The sequence below is a fragment of the Saccopteryx bilineata genome, chromosome 2 (genome assembly GCF_036850765.1).
Source record: "Saccopteryx bilineata isolate mSacBil1 chromosome 2, mSacBil1_pri_phased_curated, whole genome shotgun sequence".
NCBI classification, from domain to species: domain Eukaryota; kingdom Metazoa; phylum Chordata; class Mammalia; order Chiroptera; family Emballonuridae; genus Saccopteryx; species Saccopteryx bilineata.
In genome coordinates, this window is record NC_089491.1 from 203,514,019 (window position 1) to 203,528,872 (window position 14,854).

General features: G+C 36.0%; 1 protein-coding gene across 2 annotated transcripts in view; it reads right to left on the minus strand.

Moving 5' to 3' along the window:
* Window positions 1-14,143, minus strand: part of MBNL1 (muscleblind like splicing regulator 1) — a 223,435-nt gene extending 209,292 nt beyond the window's left edge. The window contains exon 1 of one of the 2 annotated variants that reach the window (XM_066259077.1): window positions 14,035-14,143. The gene's annotated coding sequence lies outside the window, so the exon portion shown is untranslated. The remainder of the gene's footprint in view (window positions 1-14,034) is intronic. The other variant, XM_066259066.1, reaches the window with a different exon arrangement.
* Window positions 14,144-14,854: the final 711 nt, after the last annotated feature.

Genomic DNA, 14,854 nt, shown 5'->3' on the forward strand with positions numbered 1-14,854 from the left:
TCCTATCTGGATGTTGTCAGGAACACTCAAAAATTAGTTTCTAAGTTCCTACAACATCATGTCTGCCTGCCTTGGGAAAATTACGATTGTGTTCTTCTCCAACCCACTCATTGTCATCCTTCTAGCACACATAGTCCAAGGCCACAGTAGTTTTTTCATTGTCAGTTTTTAATGAACCTGGAAATAGAAGCCATACCAGGTGTCATTAGCTATTTTCCCCACTTCTATAAACATTATTTTTTTATCTTTTATATGTATTTTTAAAAGAACTTAAAATTTTATTTTTCAATTGCAGTTACATTCAGCATTATTTTGTGTGGTTTCAGGTGTGCAGCATAGTGGTTAGACAATCATATACTTTGCAAAGTGCCTCCCATATATTTCCAGTACCAGTACCCACCTGATGTCATACATAGTTATCACAATATTATTGACTATATTCCCTGTGCTGTGCTTGACATCTCAGTGATTATTCTGTAACTATCAGTTTGTACTTAATCCCTTCACCTCTTTGTCATTAACAGTAAGTTACTACTATTAAAAGTGAAACCAGTTGATGTTGCAAGGGTCCCTATTGTCATTGTCACTGTAACAAGGAACCAGCTATTAACTCTGGAGCCTTTTCTCTAGTCTTTTCTGCTTTATACCTTTGCAAAAGTGACAGTGCCTGATGACCTCCTTACCAGACATTAGTGTACCTATTTCCAATGGCTATAATTCAGGTAAATTATTCCATTGTAAAATACCTGAAAATTTTTAAGTTGGCAAATTTAAATATTAGTTGAGCCTTTTTCACTGTTATCAAACCCTCAGCAAATTAAGGGAATGAAGAGGCAAGAAAATACAGTTAATCTTTAAAGGTAAATTCAGCTTACCTGAAAATTCTCTAAACATAATAATTCATCTTCTAAGAAAGCTTCTGTTAGTCAAGTAAGTTTGTACATATGATATATATGTTTGCTCATTTATAGTTTGCAATGGGTGTGGGAGACAGGCTGTAAACTGGCAAGGTCCTTATAGCCTAAGGCTTAGTTTTAAGACTAAGCCTATCCCACCTTTTTAATACTAAGATCTTTTCCACATCCTTCTAATACTAAGATCTTCTCAAAACTTAAACTTTTCCCCACACCCTTGACTGTTGCATGATGTGAGGTGGTGCACTCTTATGAAGAATCCCATTTATGCCTCAGATAAGTAGCTTTGCATCAGAGATTTCCTTATTTGTATATTGGCTTAAAGATTTTAATTTCTACACTATAAAATGAAGCAGACCGGGGGCACACTCACTCAGATCCTGCCATCAGCATTGCAGAAGAGAGGCAGCCAAGATGGCAGACTGCTGAAGGAGAAGCCAGTTTGTGCAGAGTTTGTGCAGAGAGAAGGAGATGGGAAACAGAGGTGAATAAGGCTGGTTGGACCTTTGATGCTAGGAATACTTGGATGAGTCAGTGGCTTTGGGAGCCCTGAATGGAAAGGGAAGTGTTTTCCCACTGTGTGTATATCTCCCCCGCTGGGTGCAAGCTAGGATTAAAGGTAATGGCCAACCAGTTCTTGGCTCCACTGTTTCATTACAGTCAGTCCGAATCAAATGTGAACCTGTATGGGCCAGGCTGCTGTGATGGTGGCTGCAGCTACTGGCTTTACAGCTTCTGACCTATTTAGTAATTCCTGCCTCTCTTCAAACAACAATTTTTCCTGGCCTATGTTAAACACAAGTAATGAATGGTCCATTCATTGCATTCCTCTCCCCAATTCACACCAGCATATGTATTTGCAAATATTTGATCACGACATACAACACCTTTTCATGGTCTACAACCTACGTGACCTGGCACATTGTTACCTCTTTAGTTTCATATCTCTTTATTACCCTCTGAGACTTGGACTCTTCATGTCTGCTTCTCAAATATGCCAGGCTTGATCTTGCCTCTGCACTTCTCATCACTCTTTCTGTTCCTCTCTTTCTAAAATTCTCTGAACAGCACTCCAACCTTTTCATCATTCAGGTCTTAGCTTAACAATTAGCCTTCTGAGAGGCCACCCTGGAAGGCCAGCTGGTGAAGATATTTCCCTTCTCTGTCTCTCGGTCCTTTTACTTTGCTGAATGTTCTTCATGTTGCTATCATCATCTGAAACTTCCTTTTTAAACATTTACTTGTTTGCTGGTTTACTCATTGTCTCTCCTTACTAGACTGAAGTTCAGTTCCTTCAGGGTAGAGATTTAATCTTATCCATCACCGTTTCCCTGACTCTAGGTCGGTGACAAACGCATAATGCTTGGTATAGAAATACATGAACAAAGGCATTCCAAAATGACAACAGCGTCTTCCAAAAAAAATTAGAACCCTCTCCTCATACAACCTACTTCCTGAGAAGAACCTCAAAGTCAGTCACCAAATATCTCCTCTTGTCGGACCAGAGAAGAGAGAAAAAAGTGGCGCAATATTAATTGCAAGTAGTATGAAAATATCCTCTGAGTTCTTTGATTTATTTTTGAAAGGTTTTGAAAATGTATTTGTAAAGCCAGTATCCATGACCACCATCACAGCCACCTGGCCTGTGCAGGTTCACATTTGTTTCGGACAGACGGTAATGAAACAACGGAGCCAAGAACTGGTGGGATATTAGCTTTAATCCTAGCTTGCACCCAGAGGGCAAGAAATACACACAGTGGGAAAACACTTCCCTTTCCATTCAGGGCTCACAAAGCCACTAACTTATCTGAGTTTCCTAGAATCAAAGGTGTCTAACCTCACCAGCCTTATTCACCTCCGTTTTCCATCTCCTTCTTTCTGCACAAACTCTGCACAAACTGGCTTCTTCTTCAGCACTCTGCCATCTTGGCTGCTTCTCCTCTCCTTCACATGGCCTTTCTCTGCTCTCCTCTCTAATGCTAATCTCAGGAACCAAGAGAGAGCAAGCTTCCAGTCTGCCCCATTTTATAGTGTAGAAATCAAAACCTTTAATTCAATATACAAACAAGGAAGTTCTCTGATACAAAGTCACTTAGGGTGAGAAAGGCTTAGTCTTAAAACTAAGCCTTAGGGTGTAACAACCCTGCCTGCTTACAGCCTGTTCCCACACCCAATGCAAACTATAAGTGAGCAAACATATATATCATATTTACAACTTATTTGACCAACAGTATTGTTCCAAATCTTTTCCACCTGATGAAAATTTTGATGTTTCAACTTTAAAGCTGACTTTCCCAGGGAGCCTTGTGTCATCATTGTCACTAGAAGTATAACTCAATTATTTTGATGTCTCAAGTGACACCTTAATTTTTCATATTGAAAATTCATTTCTTTTCATATTTTTTTGTACCAGAGTATAAGACATTTGAGGCAGGAGCTGCACCATATAACCTGTAGATCGACCACAGTTTTGCCCGCTTTACTTCTCAATAAATTAAATGGTAGAGGCAGAATAATACTATGATAAAGGTCCAGTTTAGAGATGGGCTCACCTGCATCAGTTTTGTGACCATTCTCAAGCTATCTTTCACTCTCTCAATGTATTTTTACTTTGTAAAATTTTTTTTCAATTACACTTGACATTAAATATTATTTTATATTAGTTTCAAGTATACAGCACAGTGGTTAGACAACTATATACTTTACAAAGCATTCCTCCTTATCCTCCTTGTAAGTCTAGCACTCACCTGGAACCATACATACTTATTCTAATATTATTACCATATTCCCCCTGCTGTGTTTTATTAGACTTTTTAAAAAAATCTATGAAGTGGAATAATAGTATTTATTTTATAGGGTTGGTGAGGGTATTAAATTAGTTAATCATGGGAAGCACCTGATGTAAAATGATATTTTAAAATGGCACCAAAATATAGTACTAAGAATAATACCAAACTTTGATATCAAGAAACTTAAAGCTATTATTATCATATTAACATTGTCATTATTATCATTATGATATCTTTATTATTTCGAATCTAATACTCTCAAAAACCAAGTCATGTTTATAACTTTAAACTTGATATGTGGGCACAAAATAGACAGTTTCCCTGTAGTAGCTTTATAATCCACTTTAAGACCAAAAATAGAATCAAGAAATAATTACAAAACAATATGTGAACTATATGCACAGCCGTGAGCCCAGCACAGGCAGATGGTTAATCAGGAAAGGATTCTGAAAGGAGATTGCTCTTTCATCTGGCTGGAAGAAAGCAATGCACCCTAACTGGCAAAGAAGGGTGTTTCTGGGAACTGAGGGCAGAGGCAGGGGCATTAGTGCAGACGCAAGGGCAGCAGAGCACAGCAATTTGTGCTCAGGATTCGGGGAGGCTAGCAGCAGCCACTCTGAAGTCACCTCTTTTTAGCTCCGTGGAAAAGAGCCAACACAGAAAAAAGGAGAACTTCTCAGTCTATTTGTTGTCACTGGGGCCATTTCTTTTTGTTTGTTTCAATTCCTTTCACTTATTTGTAACAGAAGTAACTGTTAAGTGCAGGGTAATTTAGAGCACTATCCTTACCACGGCCTCTTCCAGATGAGCTTGGGAGATAGTTGTTATTTTTTTTTATTATTAAACCTACTTTTGTTGTGAATGAGGCTCAGAAATGTTGAAGCCTCCTACTTAATCATCATGTGTGAGTACCTACTCTGTGCCATGCATTATTCTAGGTACTGAAGCTATAGCATGAACTAAACAGACCAAATCCCTACCTACCCTCATGGAATTTACATTCAAGTGGGAGAAACAGGCAATAAATAATTGAATAAAAAAATAAAAATTAAAAATTTATGTAATATTAAGTGCTTTCAAGAAAATTAAAATGGCCTGACCGGGCAGTGGCGCAGTGGATAGAGCTTTGGATTGGGATGCCGAGGACCCAGGTTCGAGACCCCGAGGTCACCAGCTTGAGTGCGGGCTTATCTGGTTTGAGAGAAAGCTCACCGGCTTGGACCCAAGGTCGCTGGCTCAAGCAAGGGGTTACTCGGTCTGCTGAAGGCCCGCGGTCAAGGCACATATGAGAAAGCAATCAATGAACAACTAAGGTGTCACAACAAAAAACTGATGATTGTTGCTTCTCATCTCTCTCCATTCCTGTCTGTCTGTCCCTATCTATCCCTCTCTCTGATTCTCTGTCTCTGTAAAAAAAATAATAATAAATAAATAAAATTTTAAAAAAAGAAAATTAAAATGGATCCTGGCTGAGTAGTGTAAGGTATTTTTCCCCACTGAGAAGGAAGGAAGGGGCCGGAGCCACGAAGTGTGGAATAATAAAAGACTTTATTGAGTACAGCACACATCCTGCCTGACGAGGTCCTCTGGTCCCAGGGACAGAGACCAGAGGAGTCACAAGGAGTGACCCGTATGAGAGATATTTAAAGAGTCCCTAGGGTGGTTGAGCTAATATGACGTGGTGAAATCTCACTGGCTGGCAGATGGTCGCTATTTTCCAAAGGGCTCCTGGGAAGTTTCTTTTGGCACACTTGGTTGTGGGCAGTCCTAGCCAAAGTTCCTGGGCCTGAGTTCCCCACATGACCATCCCCCATTACCCGCTGACCTTACAAGTAGTGCTGTTGGTTAGAGTGTCATCCTGATATGCCAAAGTTGCGAGTTTGACTCAGCTCAGGGAACATATAAGAATCAACCAACAAATGAGTAAATAACTGGAGCAACAAACTGATGCTTCTCTTGTTTCTCTCTCTCTCTCTCAAATCAATAAATAACAATTTAAAAAAGAGAAGAAATTGCAGTACAAGGACAGAGAATGACTGGGCCAGGGACACTAACACTAAATTGGTCATAGAACACCAATGTCCCTTTGGAGGAACATCTGAGATCTGAACCAAGAAGAATTGTGTCACAGTAATTAATGTGTGTGGTAAGAGTGCCAAGAGGTAAGAGCTTGTGCAAAATCCCTGAATCAGAAAGGAAGTTAGAATATCCTAAGGGCAAAATGAGTGGAACCAGAGCTCAGTGAATAAAGGGATGAGAGAGGATATGACAGAGGAGATGTAGGTGGAGGCCAGGACATGAAACCAGTAGTGAGGAATTATTTTTTCTTTTTTATTTATTCATTTTTAGAGAGGAGAGAGAGAGAGACAGAGAGGGATAGAGAGGAGAGAGAGACAGAGAGAGAGAGAAGGGGGGAGGAGCTGGAAGCATCAACTCCCCCATGTGCCTTGACCAGGCAAGCCCAGGGTTTCGAACCGGCGACCTCAGCATTTCCAAGTTGACGCTTTACCCACTGCGCCACCACAGGTCAGGCCAGTAGTGAGGAATTTGAATTTTATCCCAATTAAAATAGTCATAGGGGGAACTCAAGAGTTAAAATTTTACCTTCAATAATGGTGATTTTGGTTATGATCAGTGGGCTTAATGTAAATAAAAGCTTTGTTCCAGGAGCTGGGACACCTGAACAGACCTACACGACTTAATGAGATCTATACATAATACACTTTTGTGCCCCAGGAGATCTGTGAGCAATCCACCTTTGTGCCCCAGGGGACTACTAGCAATGCCTTTGTGTTACTAGGATGGACCACCAACTGACTATGATCCAATTAACTTTGACTATGATCTTATTAACTCTCCCTTGAAATTCCAAAACCCTTACCCACCCTTTTCTTCCCCTTTAAAAAAGTTGGCTAAGGGATTGGGGGTTGAGGTGATTTGGGAATATAACCCCTGTCCCCTTAGATTGCCAGCCATCTGAATAAAGTGCCCATAAAGATCCAATCTCTGTCTCCATTTATTTGGCTGACTTGGTGAGAGGCAACATGGACTCTGATATTTCCAGTTTCAATAAGAAGCCATTAGCCTGACCAGGCAGTAGTACAGTGGATAAAGTGTCAGACTGGGATGCAGAGGACCCAGGTTCGAGACCCTGAGGTCACCAGCTTGAGCGAGGGCTCATCTGATTTGAGCAAAGCTCACCAGCTTGGACCCAAGGTCGCTGGCTCAAGCAAGGGGTTACTCACACTGCTGTAAGTCCCTGGTCAAGGCACATATGAGAAAGCAATCAATGAACAAAGGTCTCGCAATGAAAAACTGATGATTGATGCTTCTCATCTCTCTCCATTTCTGTCTGTCTGTCCCTACCTATCCCTCTCTCTGACTCTCTCTCTGTCCCTGTAAAAAGAAAAAACAAAAAAGAAGCCATTAAAATTTTTTTTAGAAAGAAGTCACATAATCTGACTTATAGTTTCAAAGTCATGCTGTTAAGGATGCAAAAATAGAAAAAGAGAAACTTCTGAGGAGGTTACAACCAGAAGGGGAATAGTAGTGTCTCACCCTGTGCTCAAGATGGTAGAAGGGGTGAGCCTGGTCAGTTTGGGATAAATTTTGGAAACAAATATATTGACAAACATATTGATAAGCAGGAAGGAACCAATGATGCTTTTGAATTAATTAACTGCATATAAGATGATGCCAATTACTGACCAAAAAACATTGGGGATGGATCAGAGAAGGGAAGACAATAAGGAGTTTAATTGTGGTCATGTTGACTTTGAGATACTTGTTAATGTTTGAGGTACGAGTCCAGAAATTGGAAAAAAGTTACTGAAGGAAGGACCATTCTGGAATCACTCACATGAAAGTGTGAGAATTTTTCTAGTGCTTATGAACTACATAAATTCATGATTGTTTTTTTCCCCTTACTTTCCTTATTTAATTATGTGATAAAATATTCACATTTAACCTTAATAAAATAAAAACCCTCTGAAATAATAAATTGATAAGTTTGACCAAATATAGTACCACAGATATCTACTTTCTTATCTGAAATTTTAAGTTTCTGGAATGCCCAAGAAGGTATTTGTCTTCAGACTAAATGTAGGTTGAATAGAATTAAAATATAAAGATAGAAGTTCATCCAATAATTCAGTTATTTCTGGATTATGTCATAATGTTTGAATTAGGACACACAGTTTATTTAATGAAAATGGTTGGGGCAAGAAACATTTAATTTTTATGGCTTATGGTGAGGATAGGGGAGAAGATTAAAGTAAACCAGTTTTAAAAATATATAAAATTAAATGAATAAGAATGCAAAATGAAACAAAATATGCTAAAACTGCAAACAGGCTGAGAAAAGTGAAACCACTAGTATTTCTGATGGATACTATGATAGCCCAGAACAAAAGAAAGAACAGGGTAGGAGGGTGGGAGAGAGGGAGGAAGGGAAATAGGGAGGAAGGAAGGGAGAGAGGGAGGGAAGAAAAAAGGAAGGAAGAAAGATTTCATCCAAGTAACTTACAAACACAGTATTTGATGGGGTTTGGGTGTGTGGGGTACACACAAACCCTGCATTCTTTTTCCGTAGGTTTGTTTATTGTAGTCATTTTGTGTAAAGCAATTCAGAAGTTATTTTAGATGTATTATAGAGTTGAGCAAATGAGTAAGCATGATGATGTTAGGACCCAGGGTTCACACTAGATAAAGGATCACATGAATATGAAATAAGGGAGGGCACATAAGAACCCAGTGGGGATGAAATGGAATTGGAGGTATCAGATGAACTTACCATGTCCAAAATATGTGTATGTATATGTATATAAATGTTTTACATATACATGCATATGCATTTGTGTATGAACATTTGTATGTTTGTATGTGTGTATGTATCAATATTTTTCTGTGAAAGGGTCAGGAAGAAAAATTATCCCAGGGGCAGCATCCTGATACCTAAATCTTAGCCTCTAACACCATTCCCACTACAAGAAATGAGAAATGAATGATCGCAGGGGTGGAACTAGGTAAGTACCAGGTCAGCAGTTTTTTTTATGCCACAAAGTAATCAGTGCTTACTGATATGATGGAGGCAGGCCAGAAAGACACAGAAGCTGGAACGGGCTCCCTTCATCAAATACAGACACTTGGAGCACCAAAATAATTAAGGCAGTAATGAATTATAAAAGTCTGAAAAGACAGAAATTTAGTAACGGATAGATACATACATGAAGGGAAAGGAGTTCTTTTGCTTACAGTAGAAGGCAAAAGATCGATACAAATATGCAGGGAATCCTGGAGTTAAAATATCATTTTGTAACGATGATAACAAAGACTGTATCAGACAAAAGCATCAATTAATACTAAACCCGAGGGGAAATTTCTCATAAGGAGCCATAATTATCAAATGGAGAAATCAAGCACCCCCTTGATGAGGCAACCAAAATTAACATCATCAATGTGGGACAGATGAGCATCCTGTGCTTGATATTATAGCCTGAGAGGAAACATCATCACCTATGCATCACCTATTCTAGCAGAAAATACATAACTACCATATAATCACAAGGGACTGTCAGACAAATGCAAAACGAGACAAATTTTGTTAAAAAGTAAGGAGTTGGTGAATAGACTATTCTCATTAAAATTTTCAATTTCACAAAAAAACAGAAATTATGTGGAAGTGTTCCAGAATAAAGGAGGCTAAAGAGACATTGCAGATAAATGTATACTGACTCTAGGCTAGATCCTTTTCTGAAGGAGAAAATATCATCAAGGGTGTTATTAGATGAGTAGCAAACTAGAATATGGACAAATTAGGTAAAAATATAACACCCATGAAATTTATGAAGTAAATCATTGTATATAACCACTATGTAATATATTACCTCTATTTTTAGGAATAAGACACTGAAGTATAAAGGCTTATGTTGTTTATAAATTACCCTCAAGTGGTTCAGAAAAGAAATTATGAAGATAAAAGATATAAAGCATGAGATTGGATTATAAAGTAATTGTGGTAAAAAAATTAAGATTAGGTAAATCGTGTAAGGATATATGGGTGTCTATTTTATTATTTTTATTTCACAACTTTTTTGAGCTTAAAATTATTTCTAAATTTAAAATAAAGTATTACAACTGTCTCTAGTGAGTACTTTACAAAATCCAGTGCCATCAGATATATGCTTTATTTTACTAAAATAAAAAAGTCTAATTTCATGGAAAATGGTTTTTGTCTCTCCTCTAATTCATATCTGTTCACAAAACAGAAAAGAATAAAAGTATCTGCTTAAATTTTTTCTTATGAAAAGTGAGAATAAGTTCAACTTAGGCATAAAGAAAAATCCTACTAATTTTCTTTTTCAGAATGAGAATGAACTGGTGATGTTTTTCAAGATCATATTACTATTTATATTCTTTTCAAATAAGACAAATTTTGAGAATGTGATGACCAGTGCATACATAAAACACTAAAAGTTCATGATGAAATATCTATAAAGTAGAAAAATAATGCAATGTTACTTTTAACACTAGTTTACAGAGCAATGTCAGTAGGCTACTATTTTCTGACCTATTGTCCATGGTTCCAATATTAATGAATGGTTTTAATATCATTTAAAAAAATTTTAGATTTAGGCCTGACCTGTGGTGGTGCAGTGGGTAAAAGCGTCGACCTGGAACACTGAGGTCGCCGGTTTGAAACCCTAGGCTTGCCTGGTCAAGGCACATATGGGAGTTGATGTTTCCTGCTCCTCCCTCTGTTCTTTCTATCTCTTTCCTCTCTCTGTCTCTTTCTCTCTCTGTGTCTTCTCTCTCTAAAAAAATGAATAAATAAAATGTAAAAAATAAAAAAAATTTAGATTTAAAAATACAAATTTATTGTATTATTGAAAATTTCCTTGGAATGCCAAAAAATTAAAACCTATTTCCTGTACATGTGTTGAATGATGAAAAAGAAAAAATGCTGAGAGGAATTTGGAAAACATTGATTCTAAATGCCTACCCAATTTTAGTTCATGTACAATGATAAAAATATCAATGATGTCAGGGACATGTTAGAAATTTATAGTTATTCTCAAATAACAAATTATTTACATTTTAAAGATTAAAATATTACAGTATTTATATTTTGTAATTATAGATGTAAAAACTGACTTCATTTAATGTTATTTTTTAAATGGAAATATGCAGAAATGTAAAAGTACTTGCATTTGTCCTTTATATTGGCAGAAATTATTTCTCATATAGAAATGAGATGCATATTCCATCTTACAGAGTACATGAACTGACACAGTGCATATTTTTATGAAAACAACTTTCTATTTAGTTAATATATATTTTTATTACTATATTAAATATGAATATGCTCCCCATGGCACTTATTTGGAAGTTATATCAATTAAAAACAAATAGTTTAATGAATGTAGGATAGACACAAATTTGTTTTTAAAACACAGGAAGAGGCCTGACCTGTGGTGGTGCAGTGGATAAAGTGTCGACCTGGAACGCTGAGGTCGCCGGTTCAAAACCCTGGGCTTGCCTGGTCAAGGCACATATGGGAGTTGATGCTTCCTGCTCCTCCCCCTGTTCTCTCTCTATTTCTCCCTCTCTCTCTCTCCCCTCTCTCTCTAATAAAAATGAATAAATAAAAAAAATCTAAAAAAAATAAAAAGTAAAGTAAAAAAAAAAAATTAAAAAAAAAAACAAACACACAGGAAGACCCACATTATTTAGATTTAGAGAATTTTTGTTTCAGAATTCCACCCCTCTTAGTCTGCACCCAGACCATAATCTTTCTTTCAGGCAATAAAACCCTCTTGTCTTTATTTTTGTAAATAAGAAAAGATCCAATAGGATAAAAAATAAAATAAAACAAACAAGCAAACATTTCAACCTTTCAAAAGTTCTTTTGGAAGTTCCATCATTTATGTCAAAAACAAATAGCATAGTTGTTTCAAAGTGAAATTGATATTTGAAAGGTAATGTATTTGCTGGGCTGGGATAGAGCCCACAATAAGCAGCTTGAACAGGTGAGAAGTTCACACCCTGAAAGAGGGAGACACCACTAAACTGTGAGATTATCTGTATCAGCCCTGGATATGAAAAGTGTGACAGGTTCCCAGCAAGATCACCCACATGTTGTGGTCAGCCATGCTTTATGAAGACAGATGCAAAAGTTTATAATGCTATATTATACAGCAGTCACTCAGTCTCAACCTTCGTTAGATTCAAGGAAAATGTCTTTGTGTGTCACATGAATATAATCTTAATGAAACAGTAAAAAAATGTATCTATAGTTCAAAAGTCAAATTTTATGTTTTCCAGCAATAAATTCTAAACACTACCATAGCTCATTTCACTTTAAAAATTTAGATTTCCGAGCAGGTTTTAAATGCTTTTTCTTACAACAGTATGTGAAATAAGCATATGCAATGCGTTCCCTGTTGTAACAATGACAAAATGGCGCCTTCGACATTCTTTATGTCTGAGAAATGCAGCCAGATAGGCATTAATTTTTTTTTTGTAAATATAATTTTCTCAAAGACAGGACAAATTTTAAACTTATTTCCTATTATCTAGAACTAGGCTATTCATTCAGAAATGTTACTACATCTCAACAGCAACAACATCGGCACATCTGTTTTGCCAGCAAGATGGCATTTTCTCTACTGCTTCGCACTTTATCTGTTACAGTGGTGATCAGTTGAAACTGGTCTCCTTGGGTTCTGTTTTCTCTTGGTTGGTATTCGTTATGCAGTGCAATACCACACTTTGTGCAACATACTTGCAGTGCTTAATCGTTCATGATAAAAAAATATCCTCATACTTAAAACTCTGGACATTGAAAAATACTTCTATTATTTTTTAAAAAGGTATTAAAATGGTACTGTTGTAAATAACATAATCAAGTTCTGATGGAATTAGTTGTGTTTAATTAGTGCGTGATATATAAGATGAGGCTGCACAATTTTGATGGATTTCTCATAATGATCAACTTAATTTAAAAAATGTTATTCTAGTAGGGAATGTCAAACTTGAATCAATAGTGCATTTCTTGAATTTATAATACTAACAATCTGCTTTCCTTCTTCTATAATCTGGCACCCTGCTTCAAAAAACCCTATTTTCCAGGTAGGTAATAGAGCCAGTATGATAGCACTATTTAGCAAAATTCGTAAAAATCAAATCCATTTTTTGATGGAACAATGCAAACTTTCTTTCCTGGAAGCTGTGAAATTTTTATTCTAATTAAAAAATAAATTAATTAAGCATTCAAATCCTGTATTACTTGGGATATTTATCTTACCAAATCTCACACAGCAAACGTAACGTGTGTCACCTCCTCAAAATGAGGAGCTAGCAGCAAACTGTCCAAACTCCCATGTGTATAAACAGAATAGTTCACTTACTGCATTTAAAAAAATGTATTAAACACTGTAATGTTTATATCAAAGCATAAGAAAACCAACTGGTTTTGGAAGGAAAATTTAAACTTGCTAAATAATTAATATAATTGTATTAAACAATTAATATGTATAAGTATTGCTCTACATTGGCATTTTCAGAAAAAAAATTTCTACTGGATTTAGATTATTTTAGCATTTCACTAATGGGATCAGTTTTTTCTTAATTGGATCTCCTATTATGAATCCAAATGATTTTTGTTTTAACTCTTGGTCTATTTTTAAGCATTACAATTGTAAATTAAATTTATTAAGAGAAAGATGAGTTTCCAAAATTGGATTTACTTGTCTTATTTAGGTTTTAAAATCGTACTCTCTGCACTACATATTGCTTTTTAAAAAGTATTTAAATAATGTGATGATATGAAAAATAATACTGGAATGTCACTTTATAAATAATACAATATATTTTGGCAGGGCGTAAAAAAACAAATGCAACAGTGTCTTTTACCTGGATAATATTCAGTTCTTAAAAAGCAAAATTAACAAAAGGGTATATGTAGGAGAATTTAAGAATGTTAGGAATAAATGGGAGCTAGGAGAAGAAAAATTTTTTAAAAAATAATTAGTAATCCAAAAAATCTTTCAGCATAAAATTTTTGTAAAACTGTGAAAAACAAAGCATGTTTCATTTTGCAGTTAAAATAACTTGAGATAAGTAATCAATTTAAAAGTCTTCAGCTTTTTAAAAGGTTGTCTGTGAAGTTGAAACTTTGTAAATGTTCTAAACTTTTCACTTAATATATTGACTACTCACTTGAGAGAGGTATCAGATTTACCTTATTTGTATCCAGCCAGCATTTAAATTGTTGTTCTGTAAATAGTAATCCAAATAATAAAATAAAACAGCAAGTAACAGTATCTTCTTACCTCTTATTTACAGTTGCTTGTTAAGCTGCTTAAATAGTTGCCTAAAACTCCCAGCACCTCAGAGAGCTCTGTTCTCTCCTCAGCTTTCTCCTCGAGTAGTTTTTTCCTCTGCAAAAGGGTAGTTTACCAAAAGAGGAAGTTGTGAAACCCCAGAGTCATTATGCTTAATAAATGCTATGGAAATGAAAAGTTATTCACAAACTTTATATTTGGAATCACGGAACAGGCTATCATTTGTGTGGGTATACATATATAACTAATGTAGACACATTTATATATGTAAGCAAATTTTAGGAAAGTTCTTAAAGTCTATACTTGAATAAATAATACTCATTTACATAAGGAAACCTGTTGTGTGTAGTTGAATAATTATTATAGAAAACTAGAAAATAGTGCTCTACGAAGAAGAAAACTGTCAAGCTGATACACGAGGAATGAAATTACTTTTATAAGGCTAATTAATTTCAAGTCTTTGGAGTATGACCTAAATTCTAATCTGACTACAGACATCTTGTAAAAAGAAAAAAATATTACTTCAGTAAACAGGCATTTTCCTGGAATCTGGGTAGTGGTTTCTTACCTATAAGGCTTAAAACTTCCTTTCTCATAAGTAGTTGCCTGTTACAACATAGATAAAGCATTGCAAAACTGAAACTGTTGCTTATCCATGTGTTATGGTCTCTCTCAACTTCAGCCACAGGAACAAAAAACAGGTGCACCTTCTGCCATGCTGAACAGTTAACTGGGTAAGTTTCTAACAGGCTGGAGCACTTAAAGAACTTTTATGGGAATATAGGGACAACGGTCAAAAAAGGGTATA